Raw genomic sequence first — 22666 nt, forward strand, 5'->3', positions numbered from 1 at the left:
TACTCTTCCCAGTTAAAAAAAGAAGGTTATATCAGAAAGGAAGTTCCTTCAACAGCCTCCACCACCAAATAGAAACACGGAAGTGAACAGGTAAAAAGAAAGAAATATGTACAAAAATACAAAAACCAAACGACTACTCGCTGGTCAACAAATTTGAGCAATGACCTAATTTATTAATAAAATAAATCAAAAACGTTAAAAAGTTGTGTAGCTGAAGGATACGACAAATTCGAGGTGGAGAAGTGATTGTTCAAAATTCAACTCTCGTCACAAGAAATCTACTAAATTTACGGATTTCAGGTTTTTTTTAATCACAATAAACTTATTTTAGATTTGGAAAGTTAAACAGCCTCCTCTTGCTGCAATCATTACCAAATTGTAATAACTGACACAAAGGTGTCACGCCTTTATTCGACATCGAAATAAAATGTATCGTTCGACATACAATTTAAGCTTTAGATCCGACTCGTTGCCGGCCCAGACGGAGAGATCATCTGGCATTTTCTTTTCTTTTTCCAGATACCATGTTCAAAATGGTGCCCTCATCCTTCTGTATCCCCACTGAAAAGCATTTTCTAAACTACGCTTCAAATTAAAGTGGAATGTTTCAAAAACAATTTCATTTGATGAAAATTTAGTTACTGTTTTCGGGAATTAAACACATAATCAAGTAATGCAGTTAACATTTAAATTATCAGATTCGCAGATTTCATTTAAATTTAAAATTAAAGAATTGTTTATTATGTCTAGGTGGCCAAAAAGGTCGTATTAGGGATTCAGTGAAATTAGGCTCTTCATGATGTCTCTGTGGCTAACATATTGTCATCCCCCATATATTCAAACAATACACTAGGTACGGAGATATTCGTGCTTCTATTTGTGCTTAGCTAGCTTACGACTACACTTACATGCACACTTGTAACTTTACACGTAGCTTATAAACACACTGGTAAGGGATCTACAACTTGACGGTTAAAAATGGATTTAATCCTGTTTCCTCCATTAGACCGCAATGTTCTCAGAAATAAGTTTCAAACAGAAATGGAATCCTTCGAGTATTTTAGGTAAAATACCATTTAAGATGCCATGAAGTATTTATTACCTTTGGTGGCACTTGAAACGGAACATCTGATGCCGCCATTATTTTTATTTTTTTTTAAGTCATCCCTTTTTCAAACTTCTACTTAACAGCGATTAAGATAAAACTTATTTTAAATATCAACAAAAAATTACTAAAAAGATTTGCAATTGGATGCTGCATGTAGCCGAAAATAACGTTTCAAATAAAATTGGAATAATCACAGGGTGCAGGGATGCTCCGAGTTTTAATGAAATTTATTGCTAAAAAAAACCTAAATGACTGTTTAAAATAAAGCTACAGACTAGATGATTGACTCACATATTATATCCAAAAAGAAGGCGACAGAGCTAAGGAGAAGGTGTGTGCAGGTCACGCTGGCTGTCTACTACTGTTCTGGGCTTGCCACTCTTTCTTCAACCACTGACCACCTCACGGACAGATATACATATACTATTTACTCACCGTTGACTGACCTTGTCGGCAGAATTATTTCACTATGTTTTGTTTATATACTCCTTTTCTCTCAGGGCTCCACTATGTGTAAGAATATATATATTATTACGAAATACACATATGTACAACCTTCAAGTCAAGTTAAATAAGGTAATTAACCATTTATATTATTAGATACAAAATGGCTAGTTATAGTTTTATTAATGTTATTTCTGTGTATTAGTGAACAGCAATTAGCATATTTCGTTAACGTTACTGCTTTCTCACATAGCCTACAAGGGAAAGTAATGTGCGCTTGCCTTAGAGTTCTCAGAGGGCAGGACAAAATCTATAGTAAACACCATAATGAGCAACATTTAACTGCAATCAGCCTCGATTACACATTTCCTTCCAACCCACTGCCTTCCACAATAAATAATTGAATTTGGTGAAAATAATTGAGCAAATCGATCTCTTTCTCTCTGTACTAGTATAAGCAGCTTTACTCCTGAACTGAAAATAACAACAGTTTAAATTTCCTACCTCGAATCGATGGTATTTCCTTCGAACTAATTCGAAAACTGCTCAACAATTTTCTTTGGACTTCGCTATCTTATTGCTAATGGTTTACCAACTTCCAAATTGTGGACGGAGGCGATTAGCAATCATACTTTACGACAAATTTTCATAATAACCGTTTAAATATTGCAAAATCCAAAGTCCAGCCGGGGAATCAAACCCAGTCTACACTACTACTTCGGGCTTCGGATGAAGCTTCTCTTTAGAGTTTCAATGAAGATGAATGTAACGAGCGTTCTTACCACCTATGGATTATTATTACAAATTAAATATGAAAACGAAATACCAAATATAAAGCAAATGATGGTTCATAGACAGCAGTTTCGAGCCACATTAATTAAATAAATTGCGGTAATAGAAACATTTATTCAAAACTGATATATAAAACTGGTAAAGAAATGATAATAATCTAATGATTCAGATTTAGAAAAACACAAATGAATCACAACCTTGAGATCTAGTCAAAGGGAAGCATGAGATGTTTCTCGCAGATTTTTTTTCCCACCTAAACCTTCTGAAAATTAATTACGAGATACTGAATCGAGGAAATACGCCAATCATGTAAATGGGAAATCTAAGACGTATTTGACCTTAAACACACGCCAATTGGCGCCTAAAATATTTCCCCCATCCCCAGTTAGAGGAGTTATCAGTCGTTCATCAGTAATTTTATATTTGACCTTAAAAATATAAGTGCCAAATACAGATTACATCTGTGCAACGGCTTTAAGAAAGTAAATTAAAATGTTTACTCAAGTTAAAAAGTAAATTCAATTATTATTACTTATCAACAGTCTCGAAAGTAAAATTTTATCTGAATGGAAAATGAGGTATAATGTCCATTGGCCATTATGTCCTTTATTGGCAGAATCTCAGTATTGTTTTGTGGGCGATGAAGTGACAGCGCCAGTAATTACGTAATAATGACCACTAAATCACCTATTAATTGTCCAATGATACACAGATCTTGGGGATCTCCCAGCTAAAGAATGTTCACGCTACCATTAATCCCCATTTTGATGGTTGTTGTCGTTATTTCAACAAACAACAAATGAGATAGCTCATTAAAATCACATTAGTTGAGATTCCACAGTTGGATTTATCTAGTCGGCGCAATATTGTGTAATGCTTGCAAATTCATTCTAATTTTAGCACTTATAATTTGAGAAACAAAATAAAAAGTTTTCTAATGAAGTGCTCGCTGGAAAAACCCCACAAAAAAAAAATCGGATTCGTTTAATAAAGAAAAAGGAAATTTGAAAAATTAACTTTCACCGAAAATGAAAGCTGATGTGTCCTTCCAAAAAGGCCCTAGCTCATAACACTAATCATTGCAACTAAATAGACTACATGCCCAACAGACATTACCTACCCAGAAGAACTGAAGCTTCGGGCTTGAAACTCTCTCATTTCATTTACAATAACCTAGCAGTAAATAATAGCAATCTATTTTTCTTCATTTAAAGACCATAATTAGACATAAAAGTTATTTTAAAAACTTACAAATACTAATTTAAAGTAAAGTAATTGCGTATTTTTCAGGCGGGCTTTACGTCCAACTACCAATTAGGTGTCATGGACGGAAGCGACCAGCAAACTTACTTTACTACTAAGTTCTCGTATTAAACATTACACAAACTCCAACGCCAAGATCGGAAATGGAATCCAGTACCACAATACTTCCTAGCTTTGCGATCCTAACCTTTCGCTTACAGTGGTGTCTACAAAATAACATAAAATGGAAAACGGGTTAAAAGCGTATTCACGCGGTTATTTTGAAAGGAAATGCCGATGCTTTTTTACAATGTAAGAACATATTTTTTTAATGGGTTCACAAGGGTGATGAAGATAATAATGCGAGATTTCAAATAGTACGAAGAGTTTGAATTTGAACTAATAATGGATTTGCACTATATTTTTTACATTACAAAAAGAGAGCAGCGCTCTTACCACAGTGAGAGTAAGTTACAGCAGAGAGTTACCGGTCGTAAGCACCATTTGAACAAGAGGCCTTAGCTTCAAAGATGAAGTTAGCGTGAGGGATCTACCTAGAACGCCCACATGCTCTAGGCCAATAAGTGAGCTTATTCCCTCTACAAGTTACAGCTTAATTCAAGGAGAAACATCCGTCTTACCCTCATTATTAAATACTAGATTAAACTCATTAACTAACTAGCAGCTCACATACTGTTTGTACCTTCTGTAATTAACATAGCGAACATCGCCAGAACTAAGTTTTTTTTTTATTCATATATTCATCATAATTAGTCCTTAAATCTTGGCTACTTTCGCGGTTTATGCCATACAGAGATTATTGCAAAGGTGAAGTGAGACAATCACTGTTTGTCGTGTACGCAGCTATCTCACCACATTCTCGAGTTATCACTCATGTATTAATTTTATTATCTTCTCCAATAAATACTTACACTTTAATCCATTAAAAACTAACACAGCAAAAAGTCAAGATACCCGCGCACCATGAAAATTGACAAAACTAGACGGAATTATAAACTAAACTTATATTTCGATCATAAACAAAGCGGATATTAGCCTTTTCGAAGACTTTTGAAGGCTAGCCTTTGTGATCGTATATCCTTTGAGCAGTTCATCAGACAGGTACTCAGAGCTGCGCATGTGCAGGAAACTGAGACGGCCTGAACCTTTCATGTCGTTTTGAACTTTCGAACTTTGTATACTATTGTATCGCGCAACTGAAAATCTACCTGAAAGGAAAGGATTCTCTGTTGCAGAAACTGATAGAGAGTTGAATGAAGGGTGTGGACAGTTAAACCCGAACCTGAGAACTCCCGTGGAAGTCCAATCATTCAGCGATGTTTCAAAATAGTTTAATACAGCTTGAATACGTTTTTGACGTACGTAACAAATACGAAATCACGCCTCAAGATGTCCACAATAATTTTTTTCACAGAGTTCAATCCTTAAAAGAATCAAAACCACAGATTATTAAGGCATAATACTTAAATGAGAGGGCCAAAAATTTTAGCAGAATCTCAGCAAAAGGCATTGTGAACGGCATTTCCAATTTTTGGACAGTTCAGCTTTATATCTGGAGCTCCAGGGATTTTGGCTTTCTTTTTATTAACAAGGCTCACATAAAATACTAAAAAATGAATAATAATAAGTACTTACAAAATTAAAATTTGAATCGTTGATTCAGTTTCTTCAGCAATTGTCTGAAACAATATAGTAAGCAATAAATATATTTGAAATTTGAAAAAAAAAAAGCAAATGAACCTCAGAAAAATAGGAACTTCATTTTGGGTAAGCAAAAAGCAGTAGATAACATTTATTCAGGCATCAAAACAATAATTTAATGCAGAAATTTACAAAAAAAAAAAAATCCCCTGCGCTTACTGAAGCGACGATTTCTACGCGATATTTTGTGTTAATTGCTGAAACGATTTTCTAACACTTTTTCTCAAAAGTTTCTCTTCTTAAAATGAAGTAATCTTGCAGTGAGTGTTTAGACAAGATCTAATCAGCCAGCCAACAATCACAAGTGGCAAACATCAAGGGTGGTGCAGAATTAATAATAATAATAATAATAATAATAATAGGCCTTTATTTATAAAAGAAAAAATACAATAATAATACATACAAAAAAAAATATAAACAACTGACAGACCATACTCTTGGTCATACGACCGTCAGAGTGGTGCAGAATTACCTCTTGTTGCAATATTAAATGAAGCAGATAAATGTAAAATAATAACTGGTAAGCACTCATAGTTAGTAAAGACAATATCCTTGTGAGCTGCACGCACACAATCCTTGAAATAAGGCAATAAATCTGTCAAAACTCTGGCACAATAAAAACAACATTATAATCTATTCAACTCACCAACCATACTTCGTATTAATTCACTAAACCAAAGAATCACATTATAATTTACAAACTCACACTCATACACTTGTGAGTTTATCGCCAAACTTCCGGCAACATGTCAAAGTAAACTGAGAGAGAAGTTTATTTTGGAGAACTGGGTGCGAATATTCACATCTTACACTATTCTAAAGGTGCAAACTTGTAAGTTACTTCTAATTCCAATTTTTAGCAGCAAAATTTCACGGCTCTAGAGGAACAATTGGACCATGATACGCTCGGGATTGGGAATAATCTAAATAATTTCCATAGTCACCGAAATACGAGTATTTAACTCGTATTTAACAGCCGACTGTATTATGTAATGATCTCGAGCTATTAAGTCCTTAAAAGCAGTTAAAACTTCAAAAGAGCAGTGAAGTGTGTTGAACGTTTGTACGGTGTATTTTGAAATTTTTTATCTTTCTATTATTCTTCATTTGTTTGTTTTTGTGAACTGCGAAGAGCTATCATAGGATTAATAAAAATGTGGACATGATGTTATTTAAGAAATTTCAATACATCTAATGCACAAAAGAACTCTGAAGATACTAAACTAAGGGGAAAATACCTTCGACTAATCGGAAAATTTAAGTCGCTTAAATAAGGAAAAAGTAATGAGACAGGAAAGAATAAGGAACAGCCCACATTGCCGGTATCTCGGATACAGCCGATCTAATGCCTGCACTTCCTTCCTACACCGAATAAAATGCAGTACAAAACAAAGGAACAAAAATCACTAACCCTCATTTCGTTGCTAAAAAGCCCTATCTAATCTCAAAACATTTGTATCTGCTATAAAAATGAGATAACACGAATTGCTAGTAAAGAAGTGAAAAGTGGGCGTGTTTAGTAGCTGAGAGATAGTAACCGAGTGACCTTGATCAAACTGCATGACCGGATGAATCATTGTGTCTTAATTATTTCAGACCCTTAAGAGAAATAATATTTCTAGAAGTTATTGCAAGATAAGCGATTAGATTCGTAATTAAATATGATATAAGAAGTAGGAGATCTGTGCTATTTATATCAATGAGACGTCGTGCATTAAAGATCTCGTTATAAATCGTTGAATATTTCTATTGGACATTTCTTCTTCTAGATGGATTTTAATCAGACTTCCTCGTGAAAGGGCCATCCCAGTTCGAATGGCTATAGACGTGAATGAATACAATGATATTTATTATCAGGACGAAGTAGATGCGCCAAACCAATAAAAATCATTTTTCAAATACACTCCACGTTGAAACTAAATTTGATATCATATGGCCAAATGAAACTCTTCCGACTTTCACACTGTGTTTACTTTGGCACCGGGTTAGCTGGCACGTCAATTTCTCAAAATTAAATTTAAAGTCTGGGCGATTTTACATATTTTAAGGTACTCGAAAACCAAGACAAAGTTGACATGTAGTTAGTGAACGTTTTTAAGAGAAAAAGCAATAGTAGAAAATCACACTTTTTGAGACCATCTCAAAGAAGAAGCCTTGAGAAGCCTAGTTCTGCTGAAAACACAATTTCAAGGAAGGAATCTACTGAGTGTGAAGGAGTTTTTTTTACAAGAAATATAAACTATTCACCACAGTAATTAGTTTTAAAATATTTATCCTATTTTAGTACCAGAATGGAATGTAAATCTATGGAAATTTCCAAGAAATTTCACAGCGCACTGAAATATATAATCATATTATTTAAATGAAGTAATTTACGTATTTGACCTCCTACAGTAATTACTAACTACGTAAATAAATCAAATGAGGATACATATATATCAGAGTAAAAAAATTTTTAATTACTCGTAAAATTTTCAACTTCTTGATTGGATTTCTTAATGAACGAATGTCTTCACATTATCTTGCAACTTCATGCTGATAATAATAATTGTTCGGAGTAAATTAGCGTTGATATAAAATGGAGATTATTAAGTAATTATTTAGTTATGATTGATAAAACATAAAAATAGCAAGGAAGCTGAGAACCCGCTCTAGCAAACAAAATGTTTATCTAAATTGGCTAAGTAAGTACATTTCAATTGAGCTCTAAAAATTAAAACTATTCAGTGGGAAATTATTTCATTGCTACCTACTTTACACATTCGAATACATGTAATCTGGTGTAAAGATTAATTTTTTTTAAAAAAAACTAAATCTATTAAAACTATTTGTTATGAGAACTAAAAGTTGAACTATTAAATTTCTGCATTGCTGTAATTGTTAGGGGAATTCCAAGAACGTGTTTTTGTAACACAGAGATAGCAGCGTACACTCGGAGTTGTTACAACTAGGACGGGCTTTTTCCATCTTTTAGAAGAGCAACAGCTTCTTGGACTTCGAAGAGCTCATCCAACCTTAGCTACCAACCTATGCTTTCGCTTGGCCTTCGCGAAAAGTCCAGATACCTAGAAAGACATCAGATTGCAACAGCTGAATCAAACTTTTGAACAGCTGAACTAGCTGATAATACTCTAGCGGATTTTCATTCCTAATATCGATTTCAAATCTTCATCTATCATTAGAGATTGCTTGATCAGTTCGGTGCAGAGAAGCTGACTTCCTCTTGTTGACTGGCGAAGGATTTTAATCCTTTTTCCTTTAAAAAGAGACCATGATGGTTTATTTAGATATTAACAGGACCAGTTGGTGACTGAATCATTGAAGTTACAAATTACTTCGACCGTATTCCCGCCTCTCCATGGCTGCCTAGATTTTAAAAACGTTTTCAGTCAGAATTTTTCCAAATAACATGTTTTTTTTACACAATTTGTTTCCCCCTTCAGAAATATAATTACAGAAATCGGAACAGAGTTTATTCATATTTTATGTAAAGTCAGATATTCTGTAAACGCAGCTACTTTCGAGACAAGTTTGATGGAAACATATAATGCAGTGTAACACCGACTCGTTCACTTTCTACACCATCAACAATCCCACCGTGGCGCATTGACAAATGGCGCACCAAGTAATTACATACTGTATCCACTAATATAACTTCCGTAAAAAGCAACCTGTTTTAGATATTTATTTGTTTTTCTTATGTAATATCCAAATATTACGTGTCAATCAATCGTCACTTCCTCTTTGCTCGATATTTAAAAAAAATAAACATAAAAATAACTTCATACTTTTGATTTGTGGTCAAAGTGTTCTGGAAATGCTAGATGATCTTCAGTTGTGAAATCCTTCACTTAGAGAGAGAATTGCTCTTAGGTTACAGTTTTCTAACGCTGTTACTACTTCAGGTTTCTTGGCATCCCGAAGAGTAGCCAACAGAAGAAAGAACAAACATTTATATCCCAAAGACTCACTCAAGTTACCATGAGCTTGTTGTAATAGCTGAGGAGTTATTTCCGCTAGGTCTAAAGATTAGATTGAAAAAATAGGAAGTGTTCAGTTTCTTAGACACCAACAGATGATTAGGTGTTGATCCTTTAAAGGTCTAGTAATTGAAACATCTCTTTTCCCAATCGTTTTTGTGCCAAAAAGAGAGAGGTTACAGAGATTATATTCAACCTCCAACTAATTACCTAATCTACACAGGGTTTAGAGTTAATTAATCTTAACAAGATCAGATCAACCCTTTTCCTTCTGAATAAGTCCCAGGTAGTACAAGATCCAGGTTTTTCACCCATTTGACTTTACTTATTTATATCCTCTGGTTTCCAAATGCCTAATCTCATATTGCCACGCAATCAGACACAGCATCCTCTCCTCTTGTCCCACTCTCCTCAGGAGCTACGAGAAAAAAGGATAAAATTTTCCTAACCACTGTAGGACATTCTATGGAGATGTATTCTGAACTTATTCATGTCGAGCCCTGCAGCCAGTTCCGACGGAACCTCCAGAAGTTCCACTTGCCTTCACAATCACAGGTAGCTTCGTATATCGCATAAATACCAAAGTGACCACTTCTTTAACTTAAAAATGATAAAGACAGTAGGAGGCGATTTCCCGATCTTCGCTACTGTGGTTAATACTGAGCCCACATGGCTGTGCACCTAACGACCACTCAACAGCAGCAAAACTTACATCTCTTCGTGTCGCCACGACAATCACGGCAACAGAGGAAGAGAGTTGGGCGAGGGAAGGACCGAGCCCGTTCCCGACGGAACCAGTTTTTGTTTCCAACAAAGTTAACAAAAAGGGAATCTCCTCACCTTGGACTCTCCTAAAAAAAAACTCACTGTTGGGTAACTAATGCATTTTCACAAATATTCCACTAGTAGCTGTTCTAATTAGGAATAAAATTTATTTTATTCATTTTAGGCAGCAAAAGAGTTTGTCATATTCAAGTGAAAAACGAAGGGAAGAATTGTAAAAACAAAGCAAGGAGTATAAATAAAAAATAGACAAAAGTAAATAAAACTGACCTAGCCCTTTAGTTGTTAATTGGACGAACGTGAGAAGTAAATATACTTTTCTTTGTTCTTGTTACAGCTTGAGCAGTTATTGTTACGCAATATTAGACACTGTTCTACGCACTTTCACATCAACACTACCAAGCCACGATGCATGCAAAAACAAATAACAAGCTAATTTTGTTAAACTGAAAATGGAAGAAGCAGAGAAGTTATAAAGAAGCAGAAGTGCGGGCTTTAGGCCGGCCGGCCCGATACACGCGCGACGACCAACTGCTAGCTACAGCGCACAGTACTTTGAGCCAGCGATGGTGGGCAACACCAATAAAAGTGGACTCAACTCTACAGCATCCCAGAGAAAGTGGTTCGGCAACTTCTTCTCCACACTTATCTTCAGCACTCTCTTAAACTAAACAGTCGTATTTGTTAGCATTTAATTGCGAAAGTACTGTGTCATCTTCTATATGTAAGTTATACCGAATGACATTCAGGCGGCCATTTAGAGAAGAACTTTTTATTAACAAGAAATATAAACTAACGAAACGCAGGCCGGTTTTCACGCTACGACTTATTCAACGTTTTGAAAACAATGAGAAGAAGTAAAGCTCTTTTCGAATTGAAGACAAGTGACTCCATCACCAGTAAAGTCATTCTTTTGGCGGATTTGGCACAGATATGTTACGCAAGTGAAGGCAGTGTTCAAAACAAATACCAAGATTGAGCTATGTGTGATTTTTATTATTTAGGAGATATATTCGGGATCATTACGAATATCCTAAAGACCATACGCTAACTAAATCAAAATTTTACACGATGGTAATACTTTCTCTGAAGCAGTTATAGAAAACAAATTGACTTATCAATAATTACAGTCATTACATTGACAGGGAGACTTTTTGTGAATTATTACAACAGCTTTTTTGTATAAAATATTACCAACTTATTTATAATTACTGCAATAACGCATGCGTACTCGCTTAAAACAAGGTCATTAAACTCAAACCAGAATGATAATGTCATTTATGTAAACAGAAACTAAATATACACGTGGGAAAGTTATAAATGATGTTAAAGTACTTTGTTCTTGGCTTACAACTTTATGTAGCGAATGTGATACTATAAGGGGAGATTCGGATTTGGTAAGCCGCTTGGGTACTGACAAAGCTTCGCCAAATTTAATGTTACAACTAAAATTCACTTCATCACTGTATTTTGGCGAATTTATCAGCAATACCTCGACGATTTGCTGCAAACATTATCAAGAAACATTTATGCTGCAGCAGTTAAAGAATTGCAACATTAAGGGCCTCTCGTATTGAATTTCAGTCACAAAGACCACCTGCATAATATTATGCACACTATAATCGAATATTTTAGTAACACGAAATATTGCGATAGGGTGTAATTTTAAGGATCAATTCTTCCTGTGCTGAAGAACCAGACCAGTCGTGCAAGTGTAGGGATAGTTTGACAAGAGAAGGATGTCTCTAGTATGAGGAAACAGACTGGAATACACCTTACTGTACAGAGCTGTTCACCCAGAACTCCCCTGCCGCTTTGCTCTGTTGGTGGCTGTCCGAAAAAGAAGGTAAGTCTACTGATTTTGGCCCTGAAACAAAGAGATGCAGAAAAGTCCTCTCGCAGAGTTTGCAGCGGAGGTTTAGCTGATAGAAGAAAATAATGACAACAAAAAGGCGAGTAAAACGAATGAACAAAATTTCCAGCTTACAGGTTAGAAAACCGTTGATATATGAGTTCAATGGTAGAGGAATTTTAAACAAAACAACTAGAGCCTTTTCGATAACATTCCTAAAATCAGGAAAACTAGTAAAAATTCACTTCCGGTTACCTGTTCTTAACTTAAAACTTATAATTGTAATGACACTGGTTTAAAATATCAAATTGTAATTTTCTGTAATTTTTCGTTTTTGAATTAGCTAACGCACAAACCAATGAGTAATTAGAAACGGAGGATCTCATAAAGTAAGTTATTTCTACTATTTGTAATCTACTAATTGACTTCAGACAATAATAAGTGAGTAAGTTATAACGTAGTAGATAAACAAAAAAATGAAATAACGGCCGTTCGGTTTGCTTAGTCACGTGTCGAAGCACGTGAGATGATTTCTTTTCATTTTATTAATAGCAATGTGTAAAAATAAGAAATCGGCTAAGAATATCTTTAGGAGACTGTAATAGTGTTTTCATTGGTCATACATTCGGACGTAGATATTTGGGTTACTGCCAGACACCTGTTCGCCTACTTGTGCGTAACCAGAATAGCCGAGAACTCACTCACTGATAGCGACCAAAATTCTGGTGTGAACACTAACTCGACTTCCTGTCGCAACAATTTTCAATGTTATCTTTAATACAGTTTCTTCAATCTCAATTTTTTTCGAAATATAACACCACCTCTACAATTAGTCGCTTTTAGTTACGGGGACGCGTAGTCATCTTCCAGTCCGCATTATGTATTTTTCTTTAATTAATGCAAATAAGTAGCAGAATAATGTCACAACCAACAAGTCAACATCTTACAAATGAATAATAACAAAATAACATGAAGTGAAAAAAATAATAATAAGCTGTAAGCAAGCAGCTAAATTCAACAGTTGAACTTCGAACTCTGAAGACGTGACGTTCAAAGCGTGAACTAAGTTTGGGTAAGGAGGGTACAAATTGGGAGTATCAAAAGTTGCCCAAGTGATGATACACACCTGGGTTGCCATTTTGAATATTTAACTGTTTAAAGCTGGTTTACGATCAAACTCTGCCCAACTAAGTTCCCCAGTGAATGTGTACACTCTCAGGAAGTTGGTATTCTTATCTTACTCAACTTAACACCTGCTTTTCAACACCAATTAAACTTTCCAAACGTCAATTAAACAACGATGACTAATATTTTCCCTTTAAAGGATTTGGGATAGAATTTGTGTTAAATACAGAGCAAATGGAAACGTGTGAAATCTACGATAATGATTTACTGGAGATACGCTAGCATACTTTTAGAAAAACACATTTATTGTTACGTGAATGGTCTTAAGTTTACGGTTATCGTAACTGAGTTTTCACATCAATGGGCGAAATAGTCTGGTTTTAATAAATGATGTGAACAAGTTTGTTTTTACGAACAACAGCAGGAAAGCGTCAAAATCAATAGACTATCTTCTTAAATATATGTCTCATAATTAGCAAAAGATCCAAGAAGTGGATTTCTGCAGGAGCGCCTGTCCACAACAAATTCCTCTTCCACCAAATAATTTTCTTAAAACACCCCCAAAATAACTAGTAAAGAGGTCAAGTAACAGATGAAACCAAAAAGGTAAAGGAAACGCTCAATTTTTTTTAAGGTGTCTAACTACTAAATTATCATTTAAAGTACATTTTCTTTTCTTACTGAAATGATTACAATAAAGTGGACTTTACATAAATATGAAGATGGCGATGGCGGTACAATTATTGCCGGAGATTAATGATCGAGTCCTCATTGGCAGTACTGAAGCGCTTAACATCCTTCTTTAGGACTCGCTCCATAGTTAGAAATAACGAACTCAAAGAGTGATACCGAGAAAACCCGCACAATTAACTAAAATTAGTTTCGAAAAATTATTTCACCTAATTCGAAATTACAAAAACAAAATTTATGATTCTTTAGGGGAATGGGAACACGAAGATCATTGTCTCAAACAAATTAAAAGTGAAGTTTAACCATTCAGGATGTGGTTTGGATGAACGACTCATCACTGCTAGAATGACTATCATCGTACAGAATCGTCCGATCTTCATTCTAACTGCTAGGTCGAAGCCTCGACATTTCAGGTGAGGCTCTAGTGAGCCAAGAAAGTGGGTAACCCCCCCAAAAAAAACCTTGTCTCTAGTGACAGGGATAGTTTTTTGTCAATGGAAGCTAGGGAGAGGGGAGTTTCCAGTGTGAAAGGCACAATTTTGAGTGAGTTGTTCGCGGGTGTAGTGGCGAAACACCAAGTGGAGTTTGCAATATAAAATATGTTCATATATAATTAAATATATATTTTATATTATACCAGGAATGATTTAACGCGATATGTATTTTTTTTTTTTAACCAAATAATCAATTATTCTAGAAACTAAACAGGTTTACTTTTTGTAGGGCAGAGAACAGCTGTGAGCTGTTAAATGAAAATCGGATGGAACAAATAATTTGGAAGCGTCTGTCTCACTTCACTATGAGGAAGTGCACTTTATTACACTAGTTGATTATCTAATCGTATTCCATTAAATATCGTAGTAAATACATTATTATTTCAGAGAAAGACGAACTTCTCATTTTGGAATTGAAAACAAAGGGAGGAAAAAGATGATTGAAATTAATTTAAAAACTCGATGATTTAATCGAACAGCAACCAGGAAAGTTTACTTATTTAAAATTTGTGGAGTTCGTGATCAGCCACATCTTATACTTTGCCACGATCAATAATTATAAACCAATTGAAAACAAAACAAAACGGAAACCATCAGACAATTGCGCACACTTTTGGACTTTTTGTTATTTTTGTAATTAACGGCGGACAGAACACAAAAAAGTGCACATCTCTTCTCAATATTTAAGAAAATTAGATAAAATGTTTTCTGTAAAAATACACGCATGATAAAAAAAAACAAAACTTCTTCCAACAATAAAGAAAAATCAGTTAAGCTTAATGGGTGCGTTCACTCATGACAATGCTGTGACCTTTCTTCTAAAATTAGCTGTGACGTTGTATTATGTGCATATGAACATATGTATACACTGTGGTGTGACGGAAGAGATGAGGCGAGACGAGTGAAACGAGAGTCTGTGCTGGACCGTCCAAACAAAGGTAATCCATTCATAATAACACGTACTCATTCAACAATAGCTCCCTCACTATCACAGCCACGTTATAGCGCTTGTTTAACTTCGTTTACTATCTTAAACAGGAAGAGTTGAGGGGCCACACGCCATTCAACTTACTATCATTTTTCATTAGATCTTGAATGAATGATAGATACTTTTATTGATTTTTATTTTTCAATAATGAGCTTATTAAATGACCAAACGGATTATGTTTACAAACACAATATCCTGGCGAGAAACATCTTTTCACATCTCTTGAAAAGAATGACGTGAAAGTAAAAGAAATTTCTGTGATAAAATATTATTCCTAATTAAGAAACCTGAAGCGATAATAGCGAAACGGAGCACAAGGACAAAGTAGCATTGCTGTGTTAGGCTCCGAACGCTCAACTCTTTGCCACCTTCTTAAGGCACATTCAGTCCAGGATTTTCACATGACCTTCGAATATCCAGCTGAGACGCTCAAGAATGAAGTTCATCTCCTTAAGACTTTTGGCTTTATATTTTTCTGAGGACACTCATACTTTGCCAAGGTGTACTATTAATTATTATTAATTTGCTAATCATAATTCCAAGAAACAATTACGTTCAAAAATAAAAAAAAATCTACTAGTGTACAACTAACTGCGCTTCATTTAAATGCAGTAAACGTAGCAATTTACGACATATTGTATTCACACATGATTCTTCATGGATATAGTACAGTACCTTATATTCACAATACAGAAAAAGTAGTTTATGTCTTGAAAAAAAGCAAATTATAATAACATTTTAAGAACAGAATCGGATTTATATGCGCTTCATTTGTAAATGTCTTAATTCTCTACATCGAAGGCTCATGTTATACTCTCAAAATATTATAAAAGAATTTGATTTCTTTCTTAAACAGAGTCTGCAGCGAGAGAAAGATACAATATCTGATTCTGGCGCAAGTTTTGATTCTATTAATAAACGATATGCATAAAGCCAGTGTCCAATAAGCGATTAAAATAATTATGTGATAAATCAATTTGTAAACGGCCTGTAAGAAGACGGATGTCCTTACCATTTTTGGACATTTTCAAATTTTGTTTTCAATTTGCGTTGTGTTCATGAGAGTTCTTTATAACGATTATTGTTTTATATAAATTGAATTATCTCTTTAATCTCTTTAAGTTAACATTCAGGAATTCTTGAACTGCAGCAGCTACTTTCTTCAACCACCGACCCAAAACGAAATGAGTCTCTGATCAGATTTAGTAATAATCAGATTGCGACACGTCGGACCAATCAAATAACGTCCCAATACTTCAAGTTCTTGAACTTTCTGCTAGGTCAATCTCGGCACTTTGGGTTATTGCATTAGTAGATTTGTAAACCCAGTTCTTTTTGAATAAAATACATTAAATACCTCAAAAAAAAAGTATTCTGAATATTAATAAAAAATCAATCAAATTGAAAAAAAAAAGAACTAGCAATCCGGGAGCTCACTAAATTGTGTATAATCCCCCACTACAGAACTCTATCCAATATATCAGCATTCATTATGCGAACTGCTGTACAAAGCTTGATGTTTAGTAACGAATTACAATTGGATATCTTTCGCAATTTTGGACACTCTCACTTATGTTTTAAAAATTTCGTAATAAAAAAAAAAACAACAAATCTTTAGGCTCGGCGTATTTTAAACACTAGCTTCAACAACTTAAACAACGCAGTAGATCTGCTGGCTACCACTCACATGACTTACTCTTCTTGCTCAGTTAATTGTGAATGCCAAATATTCTACCGAAGATTAATTTCCATCAACTAAATATGGTGACGAGATTATACCTTTTTGTGGGGTCCATTGGGAATTTAGGTGAGGGTGGATGTATTCTTTCTTCGTCATCACCTTTCCTTATCAGAAATTCCCTTCTTAAATAATTTGTCTCAAATTAAAAGAAATAGCTAGAGATATTATGTGATGTTAATATTTCTAGAATGATTTCGTAGGAGTAAGTGGACCCAGCCATGGCTTTAGGCAGGTCTTCCAACCTAACTTCACCTATACGCTCATAAAAGATTCAGAGGGACTCCAGAGAGTAGTTGGCACAAGCAGACCCTTGGCTTTGTTAGTCCGACAGGCCAACAAACTTATCCACAACATGGTACCTCGTACTTTAATCTTGAGCGCCGACGTTCCTAGAAATCGAATCTCTCAATTATTTTATTCCTCGTCGACGCTCTTTTTGCAAGTGTTGTTGTAGCTAATTTTGTAAACAAGCCGGATATAAAAGTTGAAAACCTAAAATTATAACTAATTAGGAAACTTACTGAATTCCACATTCTAATTTTGAATTTAGTCTAAATATAGTATCACTTTGTTAATTAGGACACTGTTAATTGGTTTTGAAAATAGCAAAGTTCAAAATTGGCTGTATAAACAAATAACGATTAATTTATTTGGACGGGAATCGGGAAAAATTAGGCGAAGTAAATTTTATTATATTGAATAAGATGAAACGAAACCAATTTTTTTTAAAAAAAAACTTTAAACAAAGTAAAATGTTAATGAATTAAAAAATAAAAAACATGGTTGATAGAATAGGAGTAAATACGCAGTAAGATCCGGTCAAAGGTGACCTTAGAACTGCCTCCAGGATTTGGGAATTATTCACATAACAATAAGTGAGACGCCAAAATAAAAAGAAAACTTCAAATAAGTTTTTCCCTAAAATAAAGTGATTTTGCTCATTTCTTTGAAAAGAATGGCGAATCATTACAGGAAGCTCAAACCACTTTACATCCGTCATTAAAACATCCGGTTATCTTTATTTATTTCTGTTGAGACATTAAACATGGCGTAGAAAGTGGGGAGGATTTCTAGTAAAATACATCTTACCATTTCCTTCAATATTGCTCTCTCACCGAAAAACACATTTTAAGAGAGTTATTTTAGAGGTATAAGTGGGGTCTAACTACGGATTCTCCAATCATTTAACTTCGAGGCACATCGAGCACTGTTTTAGGAAATGAACTTCAAATTCTCATAGAAACATAAAAAAGATTGGATCAAGATAGAAGTTTTGGTTTTCATTTTCTCCTTTCAATGCACGTGACTGAAAGACGATGGAAATAAGGTTTACCTCTCTTAAATCAAAACTACACACCTTAAACAAAAATAGGAATTACGAATGATCTACCAATCAGAAAAAGAACCGAGAAATTGATAAGGTTTTCAAATCAAAATCGTCTCACCATGGAGGCAACCCATCGAAGCTACAAACCCTTGAAGCAGTAAATCTAAAAACGGATGGAGAAGCTGCGCTTGTGCAGGAGACTAAGAGGGTACCTAGCCATCGGGGTAGTTCGTGAAGGTTCGGAATTAATTTAGCCAAAACTGTACTAAAAAAATTATAAATAATAAAATTGTAATAAAAACAACAGTCCATTTATTGCAGAGGACGCACATTGAAGCCAATTAGATTGGAAAAAAGGATGAAGAGATTACAGAAGGAGAAAGTGAGCGATGAGTTCATTTCTTCAAGGTCACGTAATCAAAAAAAATGTCGCCCTCCACAAAAATAAAACCATTTTAACTTTCTCATGTAGGTTCTAAATTTAAAATTACCAACTCTAGCAGTCTACATGGACAAACACATATTTGGAAAAAAGATATTTAATATTCAAACAAATTATGTCAGTTATTTAAGAACCAGCCAAAAGACCGGACGTAGTAAGTTGACAAACATAATTTCACTTTCCTTCCAAGGTCATCAGGCAGTAACGGTATAGTTTTCGAATACCATTTCATTATGAAATCTGACCGAGTTTCACTTAAACTGTACCAACGGAAGTAGTTTTCATACACCCGTTAATTTAGTGTGTATTAAAAGAACATTATAATTACCTGAATCACTTTGTAGTTAGCTTCCGTTCCAGCCAACCTGAAACACAAAATAAATTTTCTTTAATAAATGTTTTATTTCTTTACAAAGTACAAAGTATTCTCTGTCTAAAGAAAACTGCAGATGCCTATTTCGAATGAATTAAAAAACAAATTTAAATTCTATTCTAAAAAATAACCACTTCAAATTATATTCTAATAAAAGTAGAACATTTTTATGCACTTTATTACTGCACATTATCATTTTTGGTCATGATGTGCAAAATCAGTGCACTGCCAATCTCTGGACAATTTTCCTTCGTGGTAGACAATATTTTCCATCCTAGAGATGAACTCGCAAAGTGTTTATCACAAACCCGGCACAACTCCAAGCGGGAATCCAACACATTAAGCCAATACGTTCTTCTTGCGAAAATGTCAAGGTTAATTTTCAAATGAATATTTTTTTAAATAAAAGCAGTTTTTAGGTAGATTTAACGTGGTAAGCTAATGTCATGTTCATTCACTGAACTTAACAGCACATGCAGTAAAAGTTGTTTTAATGAACAACTCCGAGTAGAGGAGTCTCTAATCACTTTAGGTAAATCAAACCACCTGAGAGAAACTTTAAAAAAAGCCTGTCACAATGTCCGCTTTTCCTCAGACCACGTGGTTTCCACAGGAAAAAAGAAAGAATAAAAAAAAACTCTAGTATATTACTCTAGTTGGCTAGGTGATACACGAGTATTCTAGGGCCATGAATTCCACCGATCTCAGCTAAATTCGGTTCTACTCACCGCATATAACTAAATTCGCTGGAAATAGAAAAGGCGTAGAAAAAACAAATAAAGAGTGTATATTCCATCAAAATATTTAGGTCAGCTTGTAGATTACATCACATAGTATAAAAAGAGCTCGCCATTTTCTTAGTCGGCTAGCAATTAAACCAATAAAATATTTAACTTTTAAAACAGCGCAAAAGAAAAAATCATCCTAACTTTATTAATTTCTAGCATTCTTACAGATGCATCTTCATCTGAAAGCTGCCTTGATTGTTATTATTAAGAGGAACTAGTGAAAATGTAAAATCCTTTCGAGGAAATAGTGAAAATGTATAATCCTTTCGGGTAAAGATTCAAATTTCTTGTGGTGCAAACTGTACAAACATCTAGATAGATGATTGCAGAACTCGTAAATATAAGTGCTAAAAAACGCTGAAAGAAATTTAGCTGAAGATAACAAGCTGTGAAGTCCAACAGCAACAAGAGGTGGCTTCAAGAGCTGAACGAGACCTAACTGAGGATAACTGTAACCGGCAATGCAATGAAAAGGTTCCGGAACTACTCGGCTGTTGTCGCACTAAACATTAAAATGGACTCTAAAATGAAGAAATAGTCTTAGTCACCATGAGAAGAGGACAATCAATGACCAACAAATTCAGATTCTTATCCGACTAGAACAAGAAGTTCAGAGGGCAACATCAAAAAAAATCACAGAACTTTCGAAACGCAAATTCACAGAAATAAGGGAATTTACTCTTTTCGGCTGGTTCTATACATAACATTGAGTTCGATCTACGCAAAAATGAATTGTTGTTTAAAGAGATGTTCATGTGGTCTTCCATGAACGTATCTCTTCCAGACTCTTTTTTTCGAAATATTAAGAGCCTAGAATTAGGAGAAATGGTTGTTTAATCTGACGTATTTACCATTGAGGAATCTGACTCTAACAACATGCCGATCAAGTTAATGGAAGCGATAAAAGTAGTTTCGGGAAGATTTAGCCAATTCTTTCAAGGGTCGGGAACCCACCTAGGATTTAAATCTATCCTGTGCTGTGACCAAATCAGTCTAAGTTCGCTAGTTATTTAAAGTTGGCATCCCTTTCGTATTGTGTTTGTAAGTATGTAAATACCCTTGCGACCATACATACACAAAGTTGGACTAAAACTGTTTGGAAAATTAATAAAGCAAAAAGAAAAATATAAGCAAATGTTTAAAAATAGAAATTGTAAACCAAAAGTATTGGAAAACAATAAATTCAGTTAATTAACAATAACAATTAAAACAAGTCATTAGTTGATTGAAAAGATAAAATTAACCTCCTGATTACAATGTATAAGAAAGGTTAACTGGTCCATGCCATGATGATGATGTTACAAAGGCTGCGATTTTAGTGCCAAGGTGATAAGTTCTTGTTGGAAAAGCAATAATAATAATAATTATGATTAATAAAGTACACCTCGTCATGAGTGATTACTTTAAATATTAAACGTATTAATAGTCGGCTTGGATCTAAAAAGATATTTGTTCAACCTTTCGGACTTCTTTGATGTCCTTCTTCAGGAAATGAAGGAGGTTGTGGACTTATGGGGCTACTCGCATCTAACTCACGCGAATAAATTACAACTGCATTGAAAACTAGCTTGTTTTTATTTAGTTTTCGAAATAACAGGAGTTTCTGCTCAAGGAGAACTCTGTGATGAGTAAGAAATATTTGGTATTCGCTGAGGGAAGGAAACATGACGCAAGAGAGTTCATGAAATCTTCATTGAATCAAACTTCGTTTCTTATTGGCTCGTACCGTTTGTTACAAATATTTCTATCCCACTCGATGATTTGTTCATCCATAATTACTCTTTCCTTTCTAGTAAAACAGGAAATAATCGCTTTCAAGAAATCCTGGATGACTTTCCGCAATTGCAATTAATTGTCAAGAAGACAGAAATAGTCATCACAATGTGAAGATCTGAGTCACCGCAAAGCTGTGTCACCCATTATTATATCGTGAACATCGAATGCAAAAATAAAGAGAACTATATCAATAGTAATTTACATTATTACATCTGCGACCTTTCACAAATAATCAACATAAAAAAAAATTATTCTTTATGTTTCCACATAAAATTAACAAGTAACATGCGATTTGCCCTCAAAATGCCACACGGCTATTCTCTAGGCTTAAATTACAAAATGAATAAACTTTACTATATTGCAGCAATTTTCGTTTCCATTTAATATAAATAACCATTGATTATAGAAATGAAGGACTGCGATATAAAAGAAGAATATTCTATTAAAACCAATATTTCTTGAAAACAAAAAAAAATTAACAAGTGACATACAATAGAGTGTTCCCCTTTGTTCACCACCAGTATTTACAGTTCCAGTAGGAGCCAAAATTTTAACATTACTGGCGACTTTTTTGAGTAAAACAACAATCACAAACTACAAATTCTTAAAAAAACGCATTTTTGGAAGAATTTTGATTTAACTAATGCCAAGCTCTTCCAGAAATAACTGAAAGTGAAAACAAAGCATTATTCATCATCTCGCCTCATCGAAATCAGATTTCCTGGATAACGTACTGTACAAGATTTAAGCCACTATTCCCTTCTGGGGATTTACACGTAGTTTATTTTCGATTCAACGTGATTTTATTAAAATTATCACCAACCGGAAGTATACCGCTTTCGATTTGCTGAAGTTCTCATTTTGTGGTCGAATGAAAGAAAGAGGAAGGAACAATGTCGGAATGCAGGGTAAGGTGGCCCAACAGGTCACGAAATTGTCACTTTTACCCCCGGCTCCGTTTCACTCGACCCGTTCAAACATGAAATAAAAAATTTAAAA

At 34.5% G+C, this 22666-nt stretch overlaps 1 protein-coding gene across 5 annotated transcripts in view; it reads right to left on the reverse strand.

Moving 5' to 3' along the window:
• The window catches only part of LOC141450340 (very long chain fatty acid elongase AAEL008004-like), a 98003-nt gene that overhangs the window by 44024 nt on the left and 31313 nt on the right, over window positions 1-22666 (reverse strand). For 3 of the 5 annotated variants that reach the window (XM_074120679.1, XM_074120681.1, XM_074120677.1), the window contains one exon: window positions 19059-19095. The gene's annotated coding sequence lies outside the window, so the exon portion shown is untranslated. Of the gene's footprint in view, window positions 1-1399; window positions 1529-5242; window positions 5287-19058; window positions 19096-22666 lie in introns of those variants that run through there. The other 2 variants (XM_074120678.1, XM_074120680.1) reach the window with 2 other exon arrangements.

Source organism: Rhodnius prolixus, unplaced genomic scaffold (assembly GCF_049639745.1).
Source record: "Rhodnius prolixus isolate KJV_2025 unplaced genomic scaffold, Rpr scaffold_2, whole genome shotgun sequence".
Classification (NCBI taxonomy): Eukaryota; Metazoa; Arthropoda; class Insecta; order Hemiptera; family Reduviidae; genus Rhodnius; species Rhodnius prolixus.